The 10,667-nt window shown below is 47.5% G+C and overlaps 1 pseudogene; it reads right to left on the reverse strand.

The window, feature by feature from the left end:
* Positions 1–9,464: 9,464 nt before the first annotated feature.
* Positions 9,465–10,323, reverse strand: LOC139019355 (large ribosomal subunit protein eL8 pseudogene; annotated as a pseudogene).
* Positions 10,324–10,667: the final 344 nt, after the last annotated feature.

Here is a 10,667-nt window from a genome sequence, read left to right on the forward strand (position 1 = left end):
TGCTCCCTGGTCACGTGGGAGGTGGCTGCACTTCAGGTGTCCTCTCTTGCCCTGACCCCTGTCCCAACGTCCACCCCGCCTCCCAAGTGCCCGTGACGGACTTCAGTCTGTGGCCTGCCCCAAATTCTCCTTTGGAAAGGCAGCAGATCCACTGTAAAGAGAAACCCAGCTCGGGGAGGGAACAGGCCTCAGGAAGGTAGAGCCATAAAGATATTGATAACCAATCCATCTAGTCGGAGAGCAGTTGAATGGAGCCCGACTGGGAGAGAATTTGAAGCTGGGTAACAAAGGTCACAGGAGTGACCTTTAAGGACAGACATTAACAATTGAATGGGATCAGGGGGTGCTGACGTGGACACAGGGTGAAATCTAAGGGCCCTGTGGTTCTCCCCAGCATGCCAGGCCCTAACGAAGAACCCAGGGTCCACACCACCCGCCGGAACGAGCAGGGCTCAGGAAGGTAAGCCCCTCTTTGGTGAGACTAAGTTCTTAACTCCCCAGCAGAATGGGCGCTGCATCTCTTGTAAACTTGGGCTTTTTGCAGTTTAAGATTTGTACCTGCTACAAAACTTAATGTTCTGGAATAAATGGTGATGCAGCTATTGATATTTAGATTACAAATATGAACATATGAACTTAGACGCCTATAGTGAAATAACATGCTGGGATATAAAGGTGAGTGAGAAAATGGAAAGTTGATTGATGAGGTAGAGCGAACCACCTGTAGGTGTTGTATCACAGAGAACTGGACCTGCATCCCAGATCCACAGCTTGCTCAGGGCACAGGTACCGAACTTTCCTTAGTTTATATTCTTATCCGGAAGCAGAGAACATCTTTTGACAGGCCTTGGAGGACTTCTGTCGGCGATGACTTTGATTATAAACATAAACCATTGAGTCTAGTTTCTAACCCAGGAGGGCTCAGTAGATGGTCTGTTTCCTGTATTCCGACGCCCAGTGTGAAATAAGAGTGAAGGGGAGGAAGTCTGGCAGGGAATATGTAAAAGGAAAACACTTTTGGTGGGGTGATGAATTGGTGCATGATTAATTCCCCTCCCAATTTTTTTGTAATGTCACATTCTTTTTTTAAGAGAAAAAATATGTTGGAAAGTTCTCAACCTTTGCCACGGGCCCCGAAGCACAGGGTCCACGCTGAAATGTGTCCCACACACTTGGCTTCTCTCTGTCCTTCTCTCTCAACACTGGACGGGAGGGGCGTGGCAGGGCCTGGGTACTTCCTTCTCGGTTCATCTCAGCCAGGCCCACGGATTGCAACACTCCAGAGCCTCCTGCTTTGCAGAGCCTTTGAGTGTCTTGCTGAACTGCTGTCCAAGGGCGCATTCTTCATTCTGTCAAACAAACCTGCAAGGTTGCTAGGCACAGACAAGGGTAAAGAGAGAGTGGGGTTGCTCAATACTTGTTTTGCAAAGTCTGTTTAAAAAATTGCATCATATCCCATTTGCTGATTGTGCAATGCAGGGTGGATACCTAAACTGAAAGTGAAGGAAGTCTGAGCTCCGGGCACCTTTGCAATGTAGACATCCATTATATTCACGTGGAAAATATTCAGCTGCTTTCAGGTTTTTGTTTTTTTTTTTTTAAAAAAACAGTATGTAGAAAGCCAATGAAAATAGACCTCTATGCTCCCCGAACATATAACATACACATAGGAAATTCCTCGTCCTGTTTCTTTCTCAGGTGCTTGGTGTATTGTATTCCTGTGATGAATATAAGTGGGATTAGTCCTTGAACGCTGACAAAGTACATTCCTCCTCACACTGTCAGTTTACTCAGGAGTGTCTTTTAGTGCAAAAAGCACCGATCACGGAATTGCCCAGTTAGGTTCTAATCCTCCTTCAGCCACTGACCGATGGATGACCTTGGGCCGATGAGTCTGTCTCCTGAGTGATTTCCTTCATCGTTAAGGTGGGAATGATAATCCTTGAGTCAGAAACTGATGGGGGAGTAGCTGTAAAGGGCTGAGGCCACAGCTGGGCTGGGAGTGGGGATCGATACACATGAGTTTCCCATCCAGCTGTCAACCTTCCCACCCTTACATTTCTCATCAGGATCACACCCATGCCACTCATTCCTGGCCCTCATCCCATCCCAGGACCAGCACAGACACAGGTACAGGAGAGGGTCAAGCTCAGGCACTGCCCTTCAAGGGGATTCCCATAAAGGCAGATGCCCATGCATAGGAGACGGGTTCATGGAGCCGGGGGAGAGTGGGAGGTGTTGAGGGAGAGGAAAATAGGAGAATAGGAGAGATTCTTCCACAAAGAGAAAGGCTAGCACTTTATTTTTTTATTTTTATTGATTTCAGAGAGGAAGGGAGAGGGAGAGAGAGAGAGAAACATTAATGATGAGAGAGAATCATTGATTTCCTGCCTCCTGCACGCCCCCTTCTGGAGATTGATCCCATAACCCGGGCATATGCCCTTGACTGGAATCAAACCCGGGACCCCTCAGTCCACAGGCTGATGCTCTAGCCCAGCCGTGGGCAAACTACGGCCCGCGGGCCGGATCCGGCCCGTTTGAAATGAATAAAACTAAAAAAAAAGAACGTACCCTTTTATGTAATGATGTTTACTTTGAATTTATATTAGTTCACACAAACACTCCAACCATGCTTTTGTTCCAGCCCTGCGGTCCAGTTTAAGAACCCATTGTGGCCCTCGAGTCAAAAAGTTTGCCCACCCCTGCTCTAGCCACTGAGCAAAACTGGCTAGGGTGAGGGGACCAGTACTTTCATTCGGAGACTTCGTCTTGAGTAAATTCTCACTGAGAAGAATGGTGCTCACAGCAGCCATGTTTCAGCGCTTCTTACACAGCACATGAAAAAATAGGCACAAGTGATACCTATGATAAAGATTTTATGTAATGAGCAATTTTAAAACTTTATTTTGAACAAGTTTAGTCTTACAGAAGAGTTGTGAAGGCAGCACAGGGTTCCCACGGCCTGCTCGCTGGTGTCCGGGATGTTAACGTCTTAGGGAATGAATGTCCGACTCACGAGTGCTGGAATCAGGTGGCAAGGTTGCTAGACTCAGGGTCAGCGAGGTCCACTGTGTTTTCATGAATGAACCTTCCTACTCCAGGATCCTATCCAGAATCCCATTTTGCTTAAGCCGTTATTTTTTTTCAATCTCTTCAATTTGTAAAGGTTCCCCAGGCTGTCTTTGTTTTTTTATGATAAGGGAAAATATTAATGGTTTATGCTGGATGAGGGAGCAGGGCACACGCACACACGAATACACACACACAGATCTCAATTACACAAGAGAGATATGACTAGAAAAATATTAGGAAATGCTCACAATATTAACAGTTCTTATGTCAGTGAGGGATTATAGACAATTATTTCCCTGCTACTTTCCCCCCTCTAGTTTTATAAAATATATTTTCGAAAATGGTCACCCAATATTTAAAACAAGGGAGGGGAGCATTGAACATAAAGCATAAATTCTCTGAGCCGGAGAATTTCCCTGCGTGACAGGCTTTGCTCCGTTGGATCTGACTGAACGGCGCTTCACCGTGTTGCAGGTGCGCACACAATTCCCTGCGTCTGGTTCTGAAACGGCTCGTATTTTGCCACAACTTTCTGTCTTCTTGCCCAGCCGGCATGGCTCCTTGGTTGAGAGTCAACCTAGGAACCAAGAGGTCATGGTTCGATTCCTGGTCAGAGCATATGCTTGGGTTGCAGGCTCGATTCCAAGTGTAGGGTGTGTAGGAGGCAGCTGATCAATGATTCTCTCTCATCATTGATGTTTCTATCTCTCTCTCTCCCTCTCCTTCCCTCTCTGAAATCAATAAAAATATATTTTAAAAAACAACTTTTGTCTTCTTTCTGACCCCCAACATCTAAATACATGGTACGCACAGGAAGTAGCCAAATAGGAGTGGTTTAGAGCTATTAGGTCACGAGTCTCATCATGTAGAGCATCAGAAACACAAATGCTCCTGGAGAAGATGGGCGTCATGAGAATCCTCCTGATCTTGACCTTCCTGGTGGAAGGAAGAGCCCTTCCTGGGGAAGGGACCTCACCTTTCCCAGGCCAGGCCCTGGGAGATGTGATGAGCACCCCACGTGGCTTGCAGAGTGAAGACTGAGGGCCCATCTTCACTGCTGTTCAGAAGGTGCCGGGCATTAGAGATGGCTGTGCCTGGTCACGAATGGAGGGCATCACTCTGCGGGCTGGCTCTTCATGTTGGTGACTTTTGTCATCTCTAGCTGGTCACCCAAGTGAATGACAGCAAAGTCCTGGAAAAGAGCCCCTGTCTTTGCAGGCAGAAAGGAAGAGGAACTCCAGTGAGAGGGGTCCCCATGCTTCACAGCTGGGGGTACAGAGGGTGATGCCTGTTCCTATCAAAAGCTAGGATAGCACTCAGTCAGCGTGGCTCCGTGGTTGAGCATTGACCTACAAACCAGGAGATCATGGTTCCATACCTGGTCAGGGCACATGCCCAGATTGCAGGCTCCATCCATCCCCAGTGTGGGGTGTGCGGGAGGCAGCTGATCAATGATTCTCTCTCATTGATGTTTCTCTCTCTCTCCCTCTCCCTTCCTGTCTCTGAAATCAATATATATATATATATATATATATATATATATTTTTTTTTTTTCTTAAAAGAGCTAGGATAGCAGACTCTGGTGCACATGGCCATGGAGCACAGGACAGCTACGGCCTGCCTGGTAGAGGAGGCTGTGTGGTGAATGGAAAGCACCTGCCCCTTTTAGCCCAAGGGGTGATCCAAGCCCTTGGTCTACCCACATGTGATAACACTCGTCATTTATTGAGCACCTACTATGCTCTTTCCTTTAATGCCGTGTCTGTAATAATCCAGCCAAATAGGTAATACAAATCCATTTCACCCACCAGCAATTTGAGACTCTTACGGGCTATGCAACCTTGAACTATGCAACCTGAGATTCCGTTTCCTCCTCTGTGTGCTGAGAAGACCGCTCCCTGCCTCCTAAAGCTGTTTGGATTAAATGGACACAAAGAAAAAGCCCCGAGTCCCTCATAGAAAGCCCGGCAGGTACTTCGAAGCCTGCATCTCTCGGTCATGCGGCTCCTACGACGCTTTGCCTGAAGTATTTTTTCATTTAAGCCCCGAAACCCAAGACCCTGCCAGGGACAGCAACTCTTCCTGGAGTCTCCCTGACATGCCAACAGTTCGAAACGAAGGTCACGGAGGACTCCATCCAGCGTGTTTATATTTGTCTCGTAAACTCCGGAGGAGAATTTTCCAGGAGACGGTGGCGTCTCAGGAGACTTCTAGCCGAGGCTCCTGTAACTCATGTTCTGTTTTTCTTGGCCTCCGCTTCTTGAAAGGAAAAGGGAACTCGGTGAAAAATGTTCAACAAGGCCAAAGATATAAATATATTTTAAAAGCACTAAATAAAACGTGTTTGAAAGCAGTGCTGCGCAGGGATTTCGCGGCCCCCGGTGCCAAGCAGACTAGCTCCAGCGCCCATGAGCGTGTCCCTCCAGGCTGCCAGAGCTCCAGGCCCCCGCGGCGAGAGGCTCTGCTTCCTCCCTGGTGTGTGCTTGGGTATGAGAGGTGGAGAAAGCAGGTGAGCCCTTTGCAAACGTCCCAGCAGGGAATGGGGCGCCCCAGACGTCTGTACTGCATCCTCCTCCTGTAGAGAGACACAAAAAATACACAGGTTAGAGCCCAGCGAGAGATGGAGACTCATCTTACCCGCTGTATGTCTTTAATACATAGAGTAAAAGTAAATGCAAGTTTTTGGGGTGTAGAGTTCTACGAGATTTCACACAGGTATCAACTCATGTAACTACCACTGTGGGAAGAGCTCAGGAGATCTATCTCAGTGCTGCAGCCGAAGCAACGCTGTGAGCACACTCCAGCGAACAGACTTCCTTGGCACACCAGGAAGTGGCAAAGCCCGCCTGACAAATCTCCAGGAGCCACCTACTCTTAGCCCCGACCCTCACGCCCATTGGATAACATAGCAAACGTGTCCCTATTGTATTGGCTGCTTACCCCTTTATATACGGCTGTACTTCCTCAATAAACTTGGATCTGTGTCTCTGAACCTGGTCCCCGGAGTCGTGCATGCAGACGCCCCAGCGCGTTGGGCTCTGTCGTCCTCACCCCCGGGGGACCCCCTGCTTCAACCACCATCTTCAAAGTACCGAATACTCCCATCCCTGTAACCAATTCCTTCCTGCTATCCCTCTGTGGCCACACCCTCCCCTCCCCCCAAATCCGTGCCACCCATGATCTGTCCGAGTAAGCCATATCAATGCAGTCACACACATATGGCCCTTGGGGACTGGCGTCTGTCACTCAGCATCATGTCCTCAGGAGTCCTCCAAGTGGTCACCCATGTCAGCAGTGTGTTCCTTGTTTACTGCCGAGTAGTATTCCATGTGTGGTTGAGGGGTGGACGGAGGAATGGCTCTCCAAAGATGTCTTCATCTGAGACTTAAGAACCTCTATGTTTTCTTACATGACACGGGGACTTTGCAGATGGCTTAAATTCAGGATCTTGACGTATGGACAGTTTCTTGGAATATCGAGATGGGCCTAATGTAATCACATGGGTCCTTTAAGAGAAAGGGGCGAGGGTCAAGTCATGGAAAAGGTGTTTGATAGCAGAAGCAGAGCTTGGACTGATGTGCTTTGAAGACGAAAGAAGGGGCCAAAGGCCAAGGAACGCAGGAGGCCTCTACATACCAGAAAAGGCAAGAAATTGGATTTTACCCTGGAGCCTCTAGAAAGAACACAGACCTGAAAACACCTTGATATTAGCCTCATAAGACTCATTTTGGACTTCTGCCCTCCGGGACTATAAGATCATACATCTGTGTTGTTTTAAGCCGCCACAGAACTGGGAGCTAATAAGTGGATATTTTCTTAGGCCATCGGTGTGCTGGTAATTTGTTATGTAGCAAGTGGAAACAAATACAAGTGTCAAGCATACTAGTCTGTACACGAGCTGGTGAGTTCTCTGATCTCAGTTCTCTGGAAGCGTTTGGAATTTGCTGTTTCTTGAATGCTGCTGGAATTTACCAGTGTCTGTGTCTTTTACCCAGACACTCTAGCCCGTTTACAGTTATCCAAATTACTTATATGTTTATTTTTTTGTGTGTGTGATTTCTCCTGGTTTCACTTTAACCCCGTATCTTTTCTCTCTCTCTCTTTCCTTACCTTCTTTGTATTGATTGAGGTTTTAAAATTTTCCCTTCATCCTACTTCTTTCCCTCCACTAACTTTGAAGTTACATACCGACTGCCTTCTTTTTTTGTGGTTATCCTACATATTTGAACTTTAAAATGTCAGAATGTCCAAATGTAAGCAGCACAAGGATTTGAGTTCATGTGGCAGAAGTGGGGTTCGCCAAACATTCGGACTCTCCCCCCTATACTTCCAAGTTTCCCTTGTCGATATTTTAGGGCCAATGTCTACTTTTGGCCAATAGACAGTGAAGAGAAGAGATGCATGTCAACCCAGGGGTTGGACAGTTCCAGGCTTGTGTTCCTTATTCAACGATCTCTTCTTCTGACACAGGCCCTTGGTTTGAGAGCCACTCAAAGGCTTCGGGTCTTCACAGACCACACAGCTGGTGAGGATTTTGTGCAGAGACTGACTGGGCCCAAGTTCTTACGAGTCTTAGCATGTGGTTTAAGAAATACACAGGGAGATACTTTTCCCACCCAACTGAGAAGGTGCCAGGTGATTACCCCTAAGCGTGTGTGTGTGTGTGTGTTTGTGTGTTCACCCCATAAGAGTTCACCCCTTAAGAGTATTAGCTCTTCAGGGTCCTATTTGTCCTGAGGCTCAGGCTTCGTTCTCTTGTCTTTGTGCACGTGTGTGGCCATTGAAATCCAGGCACTAGCCCACCAGGGATCGGGAAACACCGCCAGGGTAAATACCAGCTCTAATGATTGCTAACCTCTCTGGTTTCAACTTTCTCCTAATCTCTGGACTTTGAGAATTCTCTCTCTTTTTTCCTGCTAGCTCAGCCATTTCTTAAAAAAAAAAAATGATTTGAATAACATTGTATTCTGAATTTTATGTATTTTTGTACTAAGAGGACTTCATTAAAGAAATAGACCACCTGATAGCTTGTAAAGCTGGCGTCATTTATCATCAAGAGTCTCTATTCTTTTTTTGCTGGACGAATTACAGACGGTTGTCTTCTGAAATGTGTTTTTAAAAGCGAGAGAGGTCCCATGGATGGTCAGATATTGGACTGAGAGGGGTGAAGTTCATGATGTGGGATGTGTGAACACATATGTCTGCAATATACATAGTGTCGTATCTTTATCAGAAAATTAACTCTTAACCCCAAACCATTTAAGACCATTCTGGATGCTCACGACATGGTGGAAAGACAGCAGATTACTTTGAGTTCCCCATTGCTGCTTTTTAGCCCCATATCCCTCCCCAGCGATTCCCTCTGGTTGTACTCTCTCCCCCCATCTACTTGATTTTACCATGACTTCCTAGTGTGCGTCTTTCGGTGGCTGACAGCTTGTACCGCTGGGGATAACTGAGTGAGCAGGACGTCTTCAGGGTCATCACAATAAAAACAGTAATACGTGACATGTTCTAGGCACAGCAGTTGTGATTTTCAAGTATTAAAAAAAATCTGTTAGGTAGGTATACGTACTATTACTTTAAGAGGAAACTAAAATTAAATCTAAGCAACTTGCCCAGTGCCACCAAGTTAGTAAGTAGCATCCATGGGATTTGAGGTTAAATGTCTTGAAATTAATGCTGATAATTCTTGACTCCGGGGCTGCCCCTCAGTCCCTCCCCAGAGGCTGGTGAGCATGCATCTGCTATGACCCCAGCAAACATCCCCACGGGAAGCCGGGCCCTTCAGGATAACGCCAGAGGATAAAACCATGATGACACACTATTGGGAAAGATTTTTTAAATAGAAAATATATTTTTCTTGAACCTCTTGCCTTCCCAAACTTCACTGTCGATAAACATTCCTCAATTCCTAAATGGGAACATAAACAGATAACCATGATATGGCTGGGCCTCCCCTTCTGGGTTCCATGACTTAATCTAACAAACATGGATCGGGGGTGGGCCCTGGGGCAGGCTTTAGCCATGCAAATAACGTGGGTTAAAACTCCCTCCTCTCCTCCCGGCCCCCCTCCCCTGCGCAGTGGGTTGTGGGTTCTGGGCAAGTCATGATATCTTTCTTTATGCTCATTTACATAATGGAAGGCTGATCTTTGTATCTGGGGCAGTAACACATTAAAGAAAAACTGTGTGCAACCCTTGAGAGAGTGTGTGCCTGGCACACAGTAGGCCTTGTTATTTGGTTGCTATTTTTATTATTAATTAGTGATTCTTGCATTCAATAAGCCCTTCGTGGAGGAATGGAGTGGTATTCGTGTTTAAAATCAATAAAAGCTAAATGTGATTATTTTCTTTTTTCTTTTTTTTTTTTTTTTTTTTTTGGTCGAGGAGAATTTTTATTACTTTTATGTACAGAAAACGCAACAGTGCACTTAGCCCAGCTTAGTGGCCAGCTCCTTCGCCTTGGCCTTCTCCAGCTTGGCAATGCGAGCCACCGACTTTGGACCCAGGACGTTGCCTCCCCAGTGGCGGCGGATCTCGTTGTATCTGTCGTTGTGGTTGGTCCGGATGGCCTCCACCAGCTTCGCCAGAGCTCCCTTGTCTTCCGAGTTAACCTGTGTGAAGGCGACGGTGGTGCAGGTCTTCCTGTGGACGAGGCGCCCCAGCCTGGCCTTCCCCTTGATGATGCAGTAGGGGACCCCCATCTTCCGGCACAGGGCGGGCAGGAAGACCACCAGCTCAATGGGGTCCACGTCGTGCACTATCACCACCAGCTGGGCCTTCTTGTTCTCCACCAGGGTGGTGACCGTGTTCACCCCTGCTCGGAGGACAGGAGGCCTCTTGGTGGGAACATCCCCTTTGCCGGCAGCTTTTTTCTCAGCCCGAGCCAGCAACCTCTGCTTCTTCTCTTGCTTGGTCTCGGGCCTGTACTTGTGGGCCAGCTTCAGCAGCTGAGTGGCTGTCTGGCGGCCCAGGGCCTGGGTGAACTGGTTGATGGCGGGCGGCACTTTCAGCCGCTTGTAGAGAATAGCCCTCTGCCGCTGCAGCCGGATGTAGCGGGGCCACTTGACAAAGCGGGTGAGGTCCCTTTTGGGCTGGATGTCCTGTCCGATGCCAAAGTTCTTGGGCCGCTTCTCGAACAGGGGGTTGACCACCTTCTTGGCCTCCTGCTTCTTCACGACGGCAGGGGCCAGAGCCACCTTCTTCCCCTTGGCCTTCTTCCCCTTCGGCATCTTGGGCGACAGGAGGAGAGAGCGATTATTTTCTTATTGATTCAGTATTCATGTCCCTGAAATTCTTCAAGAACTCACTATAGACCAGTGGTTCTCAACCTTCTGGCCCTTTAAATACAGTTCCTCATGTTGTGACCCAACCATGAACTTATTTTCGTTGCTACTTCATACCTGTCATGTTGCTACTGTTATGAATCGTAAATATCTGATATGCAGGATGGTCTTAGGCGACCCCTGTGAAAGGGTCATTTGACCGCCAAAGGGGTCGCGACCCACAGGTTGAGAACCGCTGCCCTAGACAAATAGAGTTAGTGGAGTCATAGCCTGGCTCTTACATAAAGAAAACATGAGATAAAAACG

Source organism: Myotis yumanensis, unplaced genomic scaffold (genome assembly GCF_028538775.1).
Source record: "Myotis yumanensis isolate MYYU_CA2020_CCGP unplaced genomic scaffold, mMyoYum1.0.hap1 SCAF_11, whole genome shotgun sequence".
NCBI classification, from domain to species: Eukaryota; Metazoa; Chordata; class Mammalia; order Chiroptera; family Vespertilionidae; genus Myotis; species Myotis yumanensis.